General features: G+C 48.4%; 1 pseudogene; it reads right to left on the reverse strand.

Moving 5' to 3' along the window:
- Nucleotides 1-302: 302 nt before the first annotated feature.
- The window catches only part of LOC144482157 (X-ray repair cross-complementing protein 6-like), a 48,111-nt pseudogene continuing 33,945 nt past the window's right edge, over nt 303-14,468 (reverse strand).

Genomic DNA, 14,468 nt, shown 5'->3' on the forward strand with positions numbered 1-14,468 from the left:
AGAAACATTGTGTAAGGGTACGGGGAAAAGCCAGGGAAATGGCACAAAGTCATGAAGCAGACATGGTGGGCCAAATGGTCTCCTTCTGTGCTGTGATTGTGAACGTCACTCCGACTTCCCGCTCCCATCAATGGACTTTTGTCCAGAGTGGAAAATTCTGCTCAGATGTGGGCGTAACCGTACCCACACAGTGAATGGCCAATCAGGTGAGGTAGCTAGCTGCTGATCGGGGAGATATTTAGTACCACATGCGAGAGCCTTGAGGAGAGGAAGAGAGAAAAACGGGCTGGAGGGGAGGTGCTTCACTGCAACATATCACCATGGATGAAGCCTTCATGCTCCGCTTCAATGGAGCTGTTAACAGAGTCTTGGAGCAAAGTCAAACGACACTTTGAATCATCATTAATCAGCTGGAGGTCTCTCTATTCTCCTTTATGGTCTATTAATCACTGCAGAAAATTACACAAATGCACTTTGATCCTTCCTTCCCTTTCTGCTTCTGGATCTCAATGTTTTACAATCGCTTCATCAAAGGCCATGCTGTTTCAAAGAAACCTGGGCGTTCTCAGTGGCCCGTTCTCTGAGACTCCTGTTCCCAGTGTTCACCCTGCGGGCCTGTTCGATGAGGTTTGACCCCCATTAACCCCGACAGGAATGAAGATTGTGGGAGGGTAATCACCGCCTGCCCCCGCACTAACTCACCCGCAATACCACTCTTCCTTAAGGAGCAGGGCTACTTATCTCCTGGAGGACCCAATTCCCTTCCTATCCACTATCCTCAGGGAAACACGGGCTGGCGATGTGGGGGGTGGGGAGAGGCAATGGGGGGAGGGGACGGTGGGGGGAGGGGGGACAGGGCTGGACCCAGACAGATTTTCCTTCTCTCAGTCAGGAACAGTAGTCTTGTTAGAATCATAGAATCCTACAGTGCAGAAGGAGCCATTGAGCCCATCGAATCTGCACCGACCACAATCCTAACGACGCCCTATCCCCATAACCCCCATTTATTTACCCAGCTAATCCACCTGACACTAGGGGGAAATTTAGCATGGCCAATCCACCGAACCCGCACATCTTTGGACTGTGGGAGGAAACCGGAGCACCCGGAGGAAACCCACGCAGACACGGGGAGAACGTGCAAACTCCACACAGGCAGTGACCCAAGCCGGGAATCGAACCCGGGTCCCTGGCACTGTGTAGCAGCAGTGTTAACCACTGTGTCACCGTGCCACCTGCTGCTGATGTTGGCTGACTCCTGCAGAGCTGAAGGATTGGGCCTGGATCCCCTGGACTGTGTCAGCCGTGTCTCAGAGACTAAAACAATCGTCACAGGGCTGTGGAGAGAGAATAGAGCCAATGATTCGAGTCAGGAGAGGGTCATCCAGACACGAAACATTGGCTCTATCCTCTCTCCACAGATGCTGTCAGACCTGTTGAGATCTTCCAGCATTTTCTGTTTTTGTTTCAGATTCCAGCATCCGCAGTATATTGCGTTTGCCACAGGGCTCTGGTGGTCTAATCCAAGAAGAGAGTCTTGGTGCTGCCTTTTGGATGAAACATTAAACCGAGGCCCCGTTCGCCCTCAGATAATCGCTAAAGATCCCTTTTCAAGGAGGAACAGTCGAGCTGTCCTCATGTCTGGTTAATAGTTATCCCTCAATAAACATCTCTAAAACAGATGAACAAGTCACTGATGGTGGGAGCTTGCTGTGTACAAATTGGCTGCTGTGATTCCTACTTCACAACTCTTCGAAAGAGAATTGGATAATTATCTGAAGAGAAATAATTTTGCAGGACTACAGGGTCAAGGGGGAGGGGAAGGGGAGTAGAGAGTTTGCTCTTGCATATTTGACACCTCGACAATGATTGAGAGCTTCAAGTTTTTAGGTGTCCAGATCACCAACAACCTGTCCTGGTCCCTTCACACCGACGCTATAGTTAAGAAAGCCCACCAACGCCTCTACTTTCTCAGAAGACTAGGGAAATTTGGCATGTCCACTATTCATCAACTTCTATAGATGCACCATAGAAAGCACTCTTTCTGGTTGTATCACAGCTTGGTATGGCTCCTACTCTGTCCAAGACCGCAAGAAACTACAAATGGTCGTGAATGAAGCCCAGTCCATCACTCAAACCAGCCTCTCATCCACTGACTCTGTCTACACTTCTGGCTGCCTCGGAAATGCAGCCAGCATAATCAAGGACCCCACACACCCAGGACATTCTCTCTTCCACCTTCCTCCATCGGGAAAAAGATACAAACCAACTCAAGAACAGCTTCTTCCCTGCTGCCATCAGACTTTTGAATGGACCTACCTTATATTAAGTTAATCTTTCTCTACACCCCAGCTATGACTGTAACACTACATTCTGCACTCTCTCCTTTCCTTCTCTATGTACGGTATGCTTTGTCTGTATAGCACGAAGTGTAGACTGAGTCAGCAGGAAGTGTAGACAGAGTCAGCGGGAAGTGTAGACAGAGTCAATGGATGGGAGGCTGGTTTGCGTGATGGACTGGGCTACGTTCATGACCTTTTGGAGTTTCTTGTGGTCTTGGGCAGAGCAGGAGCCATACCAAGTTGTGATACAACCAGAAAGAATGCTTTCTATGGTGTATCTGTAAAAGTTGGTGAGAGTCGTAATCAAGCGGCACTTACTCAGCAGGAACCTGCTCAGTGACGCCCAGTTTGGGTTCCACTCAGCTCCTGACCTTATTACAGTCTTGGTTCAAACATGGACAAAAGAGCTGAATTCCAGAGGGTGAGGTGAGAGTTATTGCCCTTGGCATCAAGGGTGCACTTGACTGAGTGTGGCATCAAGGAGCCCCCGCAAAGCTGGAATCAATGGGAATCAGGAGGGAATTCTACGTTGGTTAGAGTCATAGCTGGCACAAAGGAAAATGGTGGTGGTGATTGAAGAGCAATCATTTCAATCCAGGGACATCTCTGCAGGAGTCCCTCAAGGTAGTGTCCTCGGACCAACAATCTTCAGCTACTTCATCAATGACCTTCCCTCCATCATAAGGTCAGAAGTGGGGATGTTCGCCGATGATTGCACAATGTTCAGCACCATTCACAACTCCTCAGATACTGAAGCAGTCCATGTTCAAATGCAGCAAGATCTGGACAATATCCAGGCTTGGAATGACAAGTGGCAAGTAATATTCATATAATCATAGAATCCCTACAGTGCAGAAGGAGGCATTTCGGCCCATCGAATCTGCACCGACTCTTACCCATGCCCTATCCCCTCAATCCTATCCTGGTAATCACACGTATTTTACCCCGTTAATCCCCCTAACCTATCTTTGGATGCTAAGAAGCAATTTAGCAAGACCAGTCCACCTAACTGGCATATCGTTGGACTGTGGGTTGAAACCGGAGCACCCAGAGGAAACCCACGCAGACACAGGGAGAACGTGCAAACTCCACACAGACAATGACCTAAGGCCAGAATTGAACCCGGGTCCCTGGCGCTTTGAGGCAGCAGTGCTAACCACTGTGCCACCGCGTTGCCCAAGAGCCAGACAATGACCATCTCCAACAAGAGAGGATCTAACCATCGCCACTTGACAGGTCCAAGACTAAGCCAGTTTCTGATCCATCTCACCAAGTTTCCCTGAATTCCATGTGCTTCAACCTTCTCAATCAGTCTCTCATGTGGGACCTTGTCAAAGGCTTTGCTAAAATCCATATAAACTACATCAACTGCACTTCCCTCATCCACACACTCGATCACATTTTTAAATAATTCTATCAAAGGTGGGAGGCTCTTTGCCAGAAACTGGCTGAAGGAGAGAGTGGTAAACAGGACAGGCCACCACTGATGTTGTTGAGGTTGGATTCAGATGAAGAGCTTCAAAATTTATTCTATGGAGGCAACGTGTTCCAGTCACTCAGGGGATGAAATTCTCCCAACAGCCTCCACCCCCCCACCCCCCCCGCCACAGGAATCGTAGCGGGCGGGACATGGATCATGCAAAGATCTATTGACCTCGGGCAGGGTTTTCCAGCCTTGGGGAGAGCACGGCCAGAAAATCCCACTCAGGGAGTGCAAGTCACTGCACTTTTACATACATTTTGTCAGCGAGATCTATGGTAGAAGCTGCAAAGTTCTAACATGAGGGAAAGGTGGGCTGTCTAATGAGGTTAGGCTGGTATCTGCCGGAGTTTAAAAGAATAAAAGGTGACTTGATCAGAACATTTATGATCCTGAGGGGTATTGACAGGGTGGATGTGGAGAGGATGTTTCCTCTTCTGGGAGAATCTAGAATGAGGGGTCACTGTTTAAAAATAAGGGGTCGCTCATTTAAGACAGAGATGAAGTGAATTATTCTCTTCTCAGGGAGTGCTCTCTTCTTCAAAAGGCAGTGGAAGCAGAGTCTTTCAATGTTTTTAAGGCAGAGCTGGATAGATTCTTGATTAATAAGGGGGTGAAAGGTTATCGGGGGTCGGCAGGAATGTGGGGTTGAGGTTACAATCAGATCCGTCAGGGTCTTATTGAATGGTGGAGCAGGCTCGAGGCATCTTTTGTTATGATTGGTGTTACTACTGAACAGGGAGATCCCAGAATGGATGCCCAGCTCAATAGACCCTAACTCTCACTTTTGTTTTAGAATATGTAGTAATAACGAATCTCAGGACAACTTTGAAAATTTGATAATAATGCAATATTTCTTCACTCCCCTCTTATTTTCACAAATGTACTCAGATTTCAAGAATAGCACAGGTCACACAACATAACTCATACTACAATGCTCTCAATAACCACACAGTCCCTGTAACTCAAGAGGCTAACTGTGGTCAGACAACACCCCTCTCTGAATCCCAGTGGCAGATGCCACTCAATCGATCTTCCATCTATTTCGCCTCAAATTCCCCCTCCTCAGATGATTGTCACATGAATGATTCTGAATTCCACTCTCAAAAAAAATGCTTTAAAATCTTCTTTCAACCAATTATTTCCATCAGGTGTTTTCATCAAGGATCCACCTCCAGGTTTTCCAATTATCCTTTCAAACAAGGCTTTCTCTCAGCTGTTTTAGCAAGGACCCACATCCAGGTTTTCCAACTCTCCTTTCAGTATTCCTTTGTTTTTAATTGCAACATGCATCCAAACCTCTACACAAAAACTCCCGGGTACTGAGTCCCCAACAGAATACTATTGTTTCAAAAGGCTGGAAGTAAGGCTACCAAGCTTATGATTGCTTCAGATGTCTGGCTTTTCCCTCACTGACTTCACACAGGTCTGCACTTCCAGCTTTTCAGGGGCCAGTGTCTTGTTCCAATGGCATTCCTCTTTCATCCTTTCACTTCAGTCTTCCGGGAAACTTGGGAGTTTCCAGAATTAACCGCCCTTGAGCTTCTTGGGAGCTTGCTTTCATGCCTATTACTCCAATGTACAGCTTTCCAGTTTCTAGCAGAGCTGGGAGCTGTCCCCTCTCTAGCATCCTATCTCCAACTACCTGGATTCAGTGAATCATTAAGACGCAAAAGGTTTTCTCCCGAAAAGTGCCCCTTTAGCTGCTAAGCAACATCTCATTCTTTCCACCAGCTTGTGTTTACTTTCCTCATCGTAAACTCACTCAGCACAACGCAGAAAACAGTTTCCCCCACATATACAAACAACTTTGTTTAACATGAATCTAACCTGGGTTGTGCCCTTTCCGGGACAAACACTAAATTAATCCGACCTAAATCTGTACCATGTTTCTAATATTTAACAAAAAATGTATAGATCACTTAAACTACCTCTGTTTCCTGACACTTCTCCTGTTTCTAATTGCTACGTGCCAAAAAAATGCCTAACCAGGTATCTCTCCCACTCTTACCGCCTGCCGCTGGCATGTTTGGAAGGATTTGCAGGTTGATGGTTAACCTGTTTGACCACGTTTAGAATGTGTCGTCCTTGGCCGTCAAGTCCTGGATTGGGATTACGAACCTGGACCTTCTGGCTCAGGGGCAGGGACACTAACCCACCGCGCCACAAGTAAACAGGGTTCGTTTAATATCTTCTCCAACCAAAATCAAAAGCATATTGGAATTCGAGTGAGACTCACCAAGGACTTCCTGGGGGAGAGTGAGTTTGGGGTGGGGGGGAGTGGGGGGGTGTGATCAGAGTTTGAACAGTGTGGGTTTACAGTGGGATAAGGCATCCTGAGCTGGAAAACGAGTTTCATTTTATTTGTGGCAATGTTAGGCCATGAATCATTCATCTGATCTCAGACATTTCAGTCCAGTAAAGAACAAGAGGTGGCAATGATAACCTTTTGAAAGAAAGCAAAGTTAAAATAAGGAGCCTCTCTGAACTAATACATCCGACCAAAATTATTCATCTATTCTTTTCTAAAACAAAGTCCTGGAACAAAGTTTGCTGATGAAATCAGCAGCAGTTTGAGAAGCTGGGAGGAATGACTGTACAACTCCGTCAGAGATTGTGAAGTAACAATCCTGTCACAAGAAATGTGATGTTTCATTAATTTGACTTCATTATGGGGACAGGCACAGTTAGATCTGCCGTGTTCATTATGCACTGGGTTTATTATTCACGTACAGTCTCCCACTCTCTGCCCAAAGCAATAATCCCACCAACGTGAGTGCTTATAGGTAATCCAACCATGAAAGCCATCACAACTGAGTGTTCGAGACAACGGCCACAGCTTCAAGGCACAACTAAATGCCTCCTTCTCAGCACAAAGTACTCTTCCGCGCAGGAAGTGAGGGATCTGCTGTGGTTTCGACAAGAAGCTGTCAGCTCAGAGTCACTCCAGCAGCACTGTCTTACTCTCTCTCAAAGCTGTCCCTGTCCCCAGTTTCGTTTCATCCTCCGCATCATTCGGTGTCTTAACAAAAAACTTTTCCTGTTTCTTGCAGATGTTAAGGAACACAGGCTTCAACAACTCATCAACACCACTGCCCATCCTCGGCTCTCCGCCAGTCCCAAATCCCTCAAACTCCATCTCTTCTAGCGCCAGCCCTTGCCGTGTGTTCACCATATCCTCCGACCCTCCCTTCTCTGAGGCTGAGCGTGCTGTTCTCAGCAAAGCACTCAGCTTTGTACCCTTACGTCCCCACCTCAATGAATTCCGGGCTCAACATGATGTGAACTCTTCTTCTGCCGCCTTCGACTCCGTGCCCACTTCTTTGGGCAAGAGTCCTCCCCCTGTTCCACAGATCCTTTCATGTGCCTCCAACATTCTGCCTCCAATTGGACACCCCCACCGAGACAATTACCCCTGCCCTCAATCTTTTCACTGGGAACAGTCAACAGGACATTGGTCATCTTAATTTTTCTGCCTCCCCCTCACCCATTCCAACCTCTCTCCTTCTGAACTTTCCGCTCTTCACTCCCTCAGGTCCAACCCCGACTTTGTCATCAAACCTGTCGGCAAAGGGGCGCTGTTGCCGTCTGGTGTACTGACCGCTACCTCGCAGAGGCTGAGTGCCAGCTCTCAGGTACTCTCAGATGTCACAAGTAGGCTTACATTAACACTGCAATGAAGTTAGTGTGAAAGTCCCCTGGTCGCCACACTCCGGCGCCTGTTCGGGTACACTGAGGGAGAATTTAGCACGGGCAATGCACCTAACCAGCACGTTTTTTGGACTGTGGGAGGAAACTGGAACACCCGGAGGAAACCCACGCAGACACGGGGAGAACATGCAAACTCCACACAGACAGTGACCCAAGCTGGGAATCGAATCGAGGTCCCTGGCGCGGTGAGGCAATAGTGCTAACCACTGTGCCACCATGCCGCCTGTGGTGAACCATAGATGGTTACCACTATGGGTACTGAACCATAGATGGTTAGCACTATGGGTACTTGTACATATGTTACTGTTGTCACTGTTGGGGTTAGGGTTGGGGTGTTCTACCTGTTGGTATTGTTCTGTGGTACACTCCGGTTGGCTCCGCCTACCTGTAGGAGTATAAAGGTCACTGCACTGCCTGGTGACCCTTTAGTCTGGGATTGTATTGTTATATAGTATGCTCCATTCTTGTTACTAATAAAAGCCTTTATTTCCCGGGTACGATCCAGCCTCCCGAGTGATTTAATCGCGCATCACCGCCCTAATCAGGACCACATCAACCATTCAACCCCTCCAATTCTCCAAGTTGCTGCACTTTCCCACGCGTGTTGTAGTCTGGAGCTATGGTCAGTGATGGTCGAGGCTCCAACATTCTTTCCATCACATGTCTGACCAGGAATCTTTCCCACTCTCACCGCCTGACATTGGCTTGTGTTTGGAAGGATTTTACAGGCTGATTCTCAACCTGTTTGGCCGCGTTATGAACTTCCTTGGGCATCAAGTCCTGGGGTGGGACTCGAACCCAGAGCTCCTGGCTCAGAGGCAGGGACAATAACCCACTGCGCCACAAGATCGCCAAATCACAGCGATCAATCTCTTATCAATTTGTCTCCAACAGCCTCAGACATGAGGTGAGGAAAACCCCCAGCGAGGGTAATCCTTGGGAACCAGAGATCGAAAAAACACCTGTTTCTTCCATACACTACACACACCAGACATCAAATCCAAAATTATTCATAGAGTATTCAAAAATATTATTTTCTGAAATCAATCCAATTTTGATTTGAATTAATTAATGCTCACCGCTCTCACCACCTCAAGAAGGTGGGGCGCTGCTCTATAAATCAACCAATCATCTCCTTGGAATATTGAGCTAAATTTGTGTCAAACTCCCTGGGCCAGGTTGGAAGGCAAGGTGCTGTTAAAATGGGGAGGGTAGTCAGGGGCTGGAGAATGGGGTGCTCGATTCTTTCTGACCATTTTACCAGCGGCAGAGAATGGAGTAGAAAGACCTCCTCCATCCAGAGGCTAATTAAACCACATACAGAGCCAATCAATCGTCTCTTCCCACATCTCACTGTGGGGGGCGGCGGGGGTCTGCCACCCTGTGGGGAGACCACTCAGTACCAATAGGCTCAGGCAGGTATGTAATCTCCTACCGAAAGAGGAAACGCTGGAAAATCTCAGCAGGTCCGGCAGCATCTGTAAGGAGAGAAAAGAGCTGATGTTTCGAGTCCAGACGACCCTTCGTCATGTGTGGTCTCCTATTTTGTCACTCTTTACTCAATGGGAGGGGGGCTCCCGGGAGCATTATCCAATTCCGTGACTAAAGATACAGCCTGCTGACACCATTCCCCCACCCCAGCCCAAGCATTGGAGCCTCTGTGACTGCCCCTGCCACCAATAGATTCCTCTCATCCACCTTCTGTGCCATCCTCTTCTTCCAGGTGCAGTCCCAGCAGTGGCCAGCACAGCCGATGAAGAAATCATAGAATCCCTACAGTGCAGAAGGAGGCCATTCGGCCCATCGTGTCTGCACCGACCACAATCCCACCGAGGCCCTATCTCCGTAACCCTACATATTTACCTTGCTAATCCCCCTTGAGCAAGGTAATTTAGCATGGCCAAGCGACCTAACCCGCACATCTTTGGAGTGTGGGAGAAAATTGGAGCATCTGGAGGAAACCCACGCAGACAAGGGGAGAATGTGCAGACTCCACACAGACAGTGATCCAAGCCGGGAATCGAACCCAAGTCTCTGTGAGGCAGAAGTGCTAACCACTGTGTCACCGTGGCGCCCATACGAGAGTGTCTTGAATGATGATTTAGGCAAAATAAAAGGCCTGCAAGTGAAGGTCTACGTGGACCCAGAGGTGGACCCAGGGTCTGACTCGTACCATATGCTTTACAAGAGAATTTAGATACTGAATTGCAGTGATTGGAAGGACTGAGCATTATCCAGCCAGTTCAGTTCACGGAATGAGCAACACCTACAGTCTCCGTATTGAAACCGGAGAAGACTGTCCACACTTATGGTGATTACAAGTTAACAGCTCATTGTGCTGCCAAGTTGGATAAATATCCAATCCCAAAGATTGAAGACCTGTCTGCAAAGCTGGCTGGAGGTCAGTCTTATACAAAGCTGGATATGACTCATGGATATCAGCAACTCGAATTAGATGATGCTTCCCGAGGTTATGTCACGGTGAACACACACGTGTTCCAGTACACACGCCTGCCTTTTGGTATGCCTTCAGCATGTGCGATTTTCCAGAGGACAATGGAGAGTCTGCTGCAGGGGCTGTCACGAGTTGTGTAGACCTTGATGATGTTCTCATAACTGGATCGACCGAAGCCGAGCATTTAGCAAACTTAGAGGAGGCGCTAGAGAGATTTCAAGAGGCTGGAATCCACCTCAAGAAGGAGAAATGTACTTTTCAAGTCACTGAGGTCGCCTATCTGGGGTATTGTGTAGATGTCCAAGGATTACACCTCATGGAAGACAAGGTCAGAGCCATAAAGGAGGCACCTGCCCCCAGAAACACATCCGAGCTCGAGTCACTCTTAGGAATGGTGAATTACTGTGGGCATTTGTACTGAATTTGTTGACATTATTTTGCCCCCTTGTATATTCCGCTAAAGAAACACCAGCGTTGGTTTTGGAAGATTCCCCAGGAAGAAGCTTTCAACAGAGTAAAGCAATTGCTGCATTCTTCAATCCCACTAGAGAGGGGGCTATACTGGACCTAGTTCTGGGAAATGAGCCCGGTCAGGTCGTCAAAGTTTCGGTAGGGGAACATGTGGCAAATAGTGACCACAACTCTGTTAGCTTTAGGATAGAAATGGACAAGGATGAGTGCTGTCCTACGGGCAGGGTGCTAAATTGGGGGAAGGCTAACCATAACCGGATTAGGCAGGAATTGGTGGATGTTGATTGGGAGAGGATGTTCGAGGGTAAGTCCGCGTCTGGCATGTGGGAGTCTTTTAAGGAATTATTGATAAGGCTGCAGGATAGGCATGTGCCTGTAAAAAGGAAAGATAGGAAAGGTAGGATTCGAGAGCCGTGGATAACCAGGGAAATTGAGGATCTGATTAAAATGAAAAGGGAGGCGTACGTTAAGTCCAGGCAACTGGAAACAGATGGAGCTCTGGAGGAATACAGAGATAGTAGGAAAGAACTCAAACGGGGAGTTAGAAGGGCAAAAAGAGGTCACGAGATGTTCTTGGCAGGTAGGATTAAGGAGAATCTTAAGGCATTCTATTCATACGTTAGGAACAAAAGAGTTGTCAGGGAGAAAATCGGACCTCTCAGGGACAAAGGAGGGGAATTATGCTTAGAACCCAAGGGAATAGGGGAGATCCTAAATGAATACTTTGCATCGGTATTCACGAAGGAGAGGGGCGTGTTAACCGGGAGTGTCTCGGAGGGAGGTGTTGACCCGTTAGAGAAAATCTCCATTACAAGAGAGGAAGTGTTAGGTTTTTTAGGGAACATTAAAACTGACAAAGCCCCAGGGCCTGATGGCATCTATCCTCGACTGCTCAGGGAGACGAGAGATGAAATTGCTGGGCCTCTGATGGAAATCTTTGTCGCTTCTTTGGACACGGGTGAGGTCCCTGAGGATTGGAGGATAGCGAATGGGGTCCCGTTGTTTAAGAAGGGTCGCAGGGATAACCCAGGAAATTATAGGCCGGTGAGCTTGACGTCCGTGGTAGGGAAGTTGTTGGAGAGGATTCTTAGAGACAGGATGTATGTGCATTTAGAACGGAACAATCTCATTAGTGACAGACAGCATGGTTTTGTAAGAGGGAGGTCGTGCCTTACAAATTTGGTGGAGTGTTTTGAGGAAGTGACAAAAACGGTTGATGAAGGAAGGGCCGTGGATGTCGTCTATATGGATTTCAGTAAGGCATTTGACAAAGTCCCACATGGCAGGTTGGTTCAGAAGGTTAAGGCTCATGGGATACAAGGAGAAGTGGCTAGATGGGTGGAGTACTGGCTTGGCCATAGGAGACAGAGGGTAGTGGTCGAAGGGTCTTTTTCTGGCTGGAGGTCTGTGACCAGTGGTGTTCCGCAGGGCTCTGTACTGGGACCTCTGCTATTTGTGATATATATAAATGATTTGGAAGAAGGTGTAACTGGTGTAATCAGCAAGTTTGCGGATGACACGAAGATGGCTGGACTTGCAGATAGCGAAGAGCATTGTCGGGCAATACAGCAGGATATAGATAAGCTGGAAAATTGGGCGGAGAGGTGGCAGATGGAGTTTAAATGCGAAGTGATGCATTTTGGAAGAAATAATGTAGGGAGGAGTTATACAATAAATGGCAGAGTCATCAGGAGTATAGAAACACAGAGGGACCTAGGTGTGCAAGTCCACAAATCCTTGAAGGTGGCAACACAGGTGGAGAAGGTGGTGAAGAAGGCATATGGTATGCTTGCCTTTATAGGATGGGGTATAGAGTATAAAAGCTGGAGTCTGATGATGCAGCTGTATAGAACGCTGGTTAGGCCACATTTGGAGTACTGCGTCCAGTTTTGGTCGCCGCACTACCAGAAGGACGTGGAGGCGTTAGAGAGAGTGCAGAGAAGGTTTACCAGGATGTTGCCTGGTATGGAGGGTCTTAGCTATGAGGAGAGATTGAGTAAACTGGGGTTGTTCTCCCTGGAAAGACGGAGAATGAGGGGAGATTTAATAGAGGTGTACAAGATTATGAAGGGGATAGATAGGGTGAACGGTGGGAAGCTTTTTCCCAGATCAGAAGTGACGTTCACGAGGGGTCACGGGCTCAAGGTGAGAGGGGCGAAGTATAACTCAGATATTAGAGGGATGTTTTTTACACAGAGGGTGGTGGGGGCCTGGAATGCGCTGCCAAGTAGGGTGGTGGAGGCAGGCACGCTGACATCGTTTAAGACTTACCTGGATCGTCACATGAGCAGCCTGGGAATGGAGGGATACAAACGATTGGTCTAGTTGGACCAAGGAGCGGCACAGGCTTGGAGGGCCGAAGGGCCTGTTTCCTGTGCTGTACTGTTCTTTGTTCGTTGATAAACTGCGGTGTTGAGTTAATAGTGCTTGCTTTGTTTAACTCTAAAATACAATAAAGTTTGTTTTTATTTGAAAAAGTTGAAATCTAGTGACGTAGTTCTGTCAGGTAATTATGGTCAGTTAATTCTCTATAAATGTTCCTAACAGGGTTGTAATAAATTACAGCGGCCACTGCACTTCACTGACTGTAGTGTTTTACAATGTCCTGAGGAAAGGCGCGAAAAAAATGCAATTCTTTGTTTCTTTTGGCGACCAGCTGGTTCAGTTCTGAGAGAATTGAGCAGAGATTTCCGTGTCCGTGTGGCTCACTTGTATCCCACGCGGAGCATTTACTGACACAACGTTTAATTTGCTCCCCTTGCCGCAGTACTCACTGAGCTTCCTCTTCTGTTGGCTCTTTGCACCTGGGTTATAGCCCGGGGGATAAACCAGCTCCAGGAACTCCTATGCCAGCTGTCCGATTCTCCTGTCCATAACATCATTCTTTGGCACTGTGTGGGGAAAAGACGATTTCCCCTATTACGCTCCTCTATCAAAGTCATTTATTTGCACCTCTCCAGCTTCCTCTCTCCCCCCGCCCCAGCTTCTCCCCCCACGCTCCCTCCAGCCCCCGCGCCCCCACCCCCACCCGCCACGGCTCTCCCTCTCCAAGCCCCCTTCTCCACCTCTCTACCTTTCCTCCTCCCCCCCAGCACCCCATCTCCCCTCTGGCTCCCCCTCTCTCCCCCAGCTCCCCCTCTGCCCCCCAGCTCCCCCTCTCTGCCCCCAGCTCCCCCTCTCTGCCCCCAGCTCAGAATCACAGAATCCTCCAGTGCAGAAGAGGCCCTTCGGCCCACCAAATCTGCACTGATGCATGAAATGCCCTGACCTGCCCACCTAATCCCATTTACCAGCACTTGGCCCATAGCCCTGAATGTTATGACGTGCCAAGTGCTCATCCAGGTACTTTTTAAAGGATGTGAGGCATCCCGCCTCCACCACCCTCCCAGGCAGCGCATTCCAGACCCTCACCACCCTCTGGGTAAAAACCTTTTTCCTCAAATCCCCCCGAAACCTCCCACCCCTCACTTTTAACTTGTGTCCCCTCGTAACTGACCCGTCAACTCAGGGCAACAGCTGCTCCCCATCCATCCTGTCCATGTCCCTCATAATCTTGAACACCTCGATCAGGTCGCCCCTCAGTCTTCTCCGCTCCAGAGAAAACAACGCAAGCCTATCCAATCTCTCTTCATAACTTAAATGTTCCGTCCCAGGCAGCATCCTGGTGAATCTCCTCTCCACCCCCTCCAGTGTGTTCACATCCTTCCTATAATGTGGCGACCAGAACCGCACACAGTGCTCCAGCTGCGGCCTCACCAAAGTTCTATACAACTCCATCATGACCTCTCTGCTTTGTAATCTATACCCCGATTGATAAAGGCGAGTGTGCCATATGCCTTTTTCACCACCCTATTAACCTGCCTTTCCACCTTCAGAGATCTATGGACAAACACGCCAACGTCCTTTTGTTCTTCGGAACTTCCCAGTGTCAGACATTTCACAGTATACCTCCACCCTCTCCCCACCCCCACTCCCCATCTCCACCCCCACCTCTCCACCCCAATTCTCCCTC

Source organism: Mustelus asterias (assembly GCF_964213995.1).
Source record: "Mustelus asterias chromosome 26 unlocalized genomic scaffold, sMusAst1.hap1.1 SUPER_26_unloc_40, whole genome shotgun sequence".
In the NCBI taxonomy this organism is placed as follows: Eukaryota; Metazoa; Chordata; class Chondrichthyes; order Carcharhiniformes; family Triakidae; genus Mustelus; species Mustelus asterias.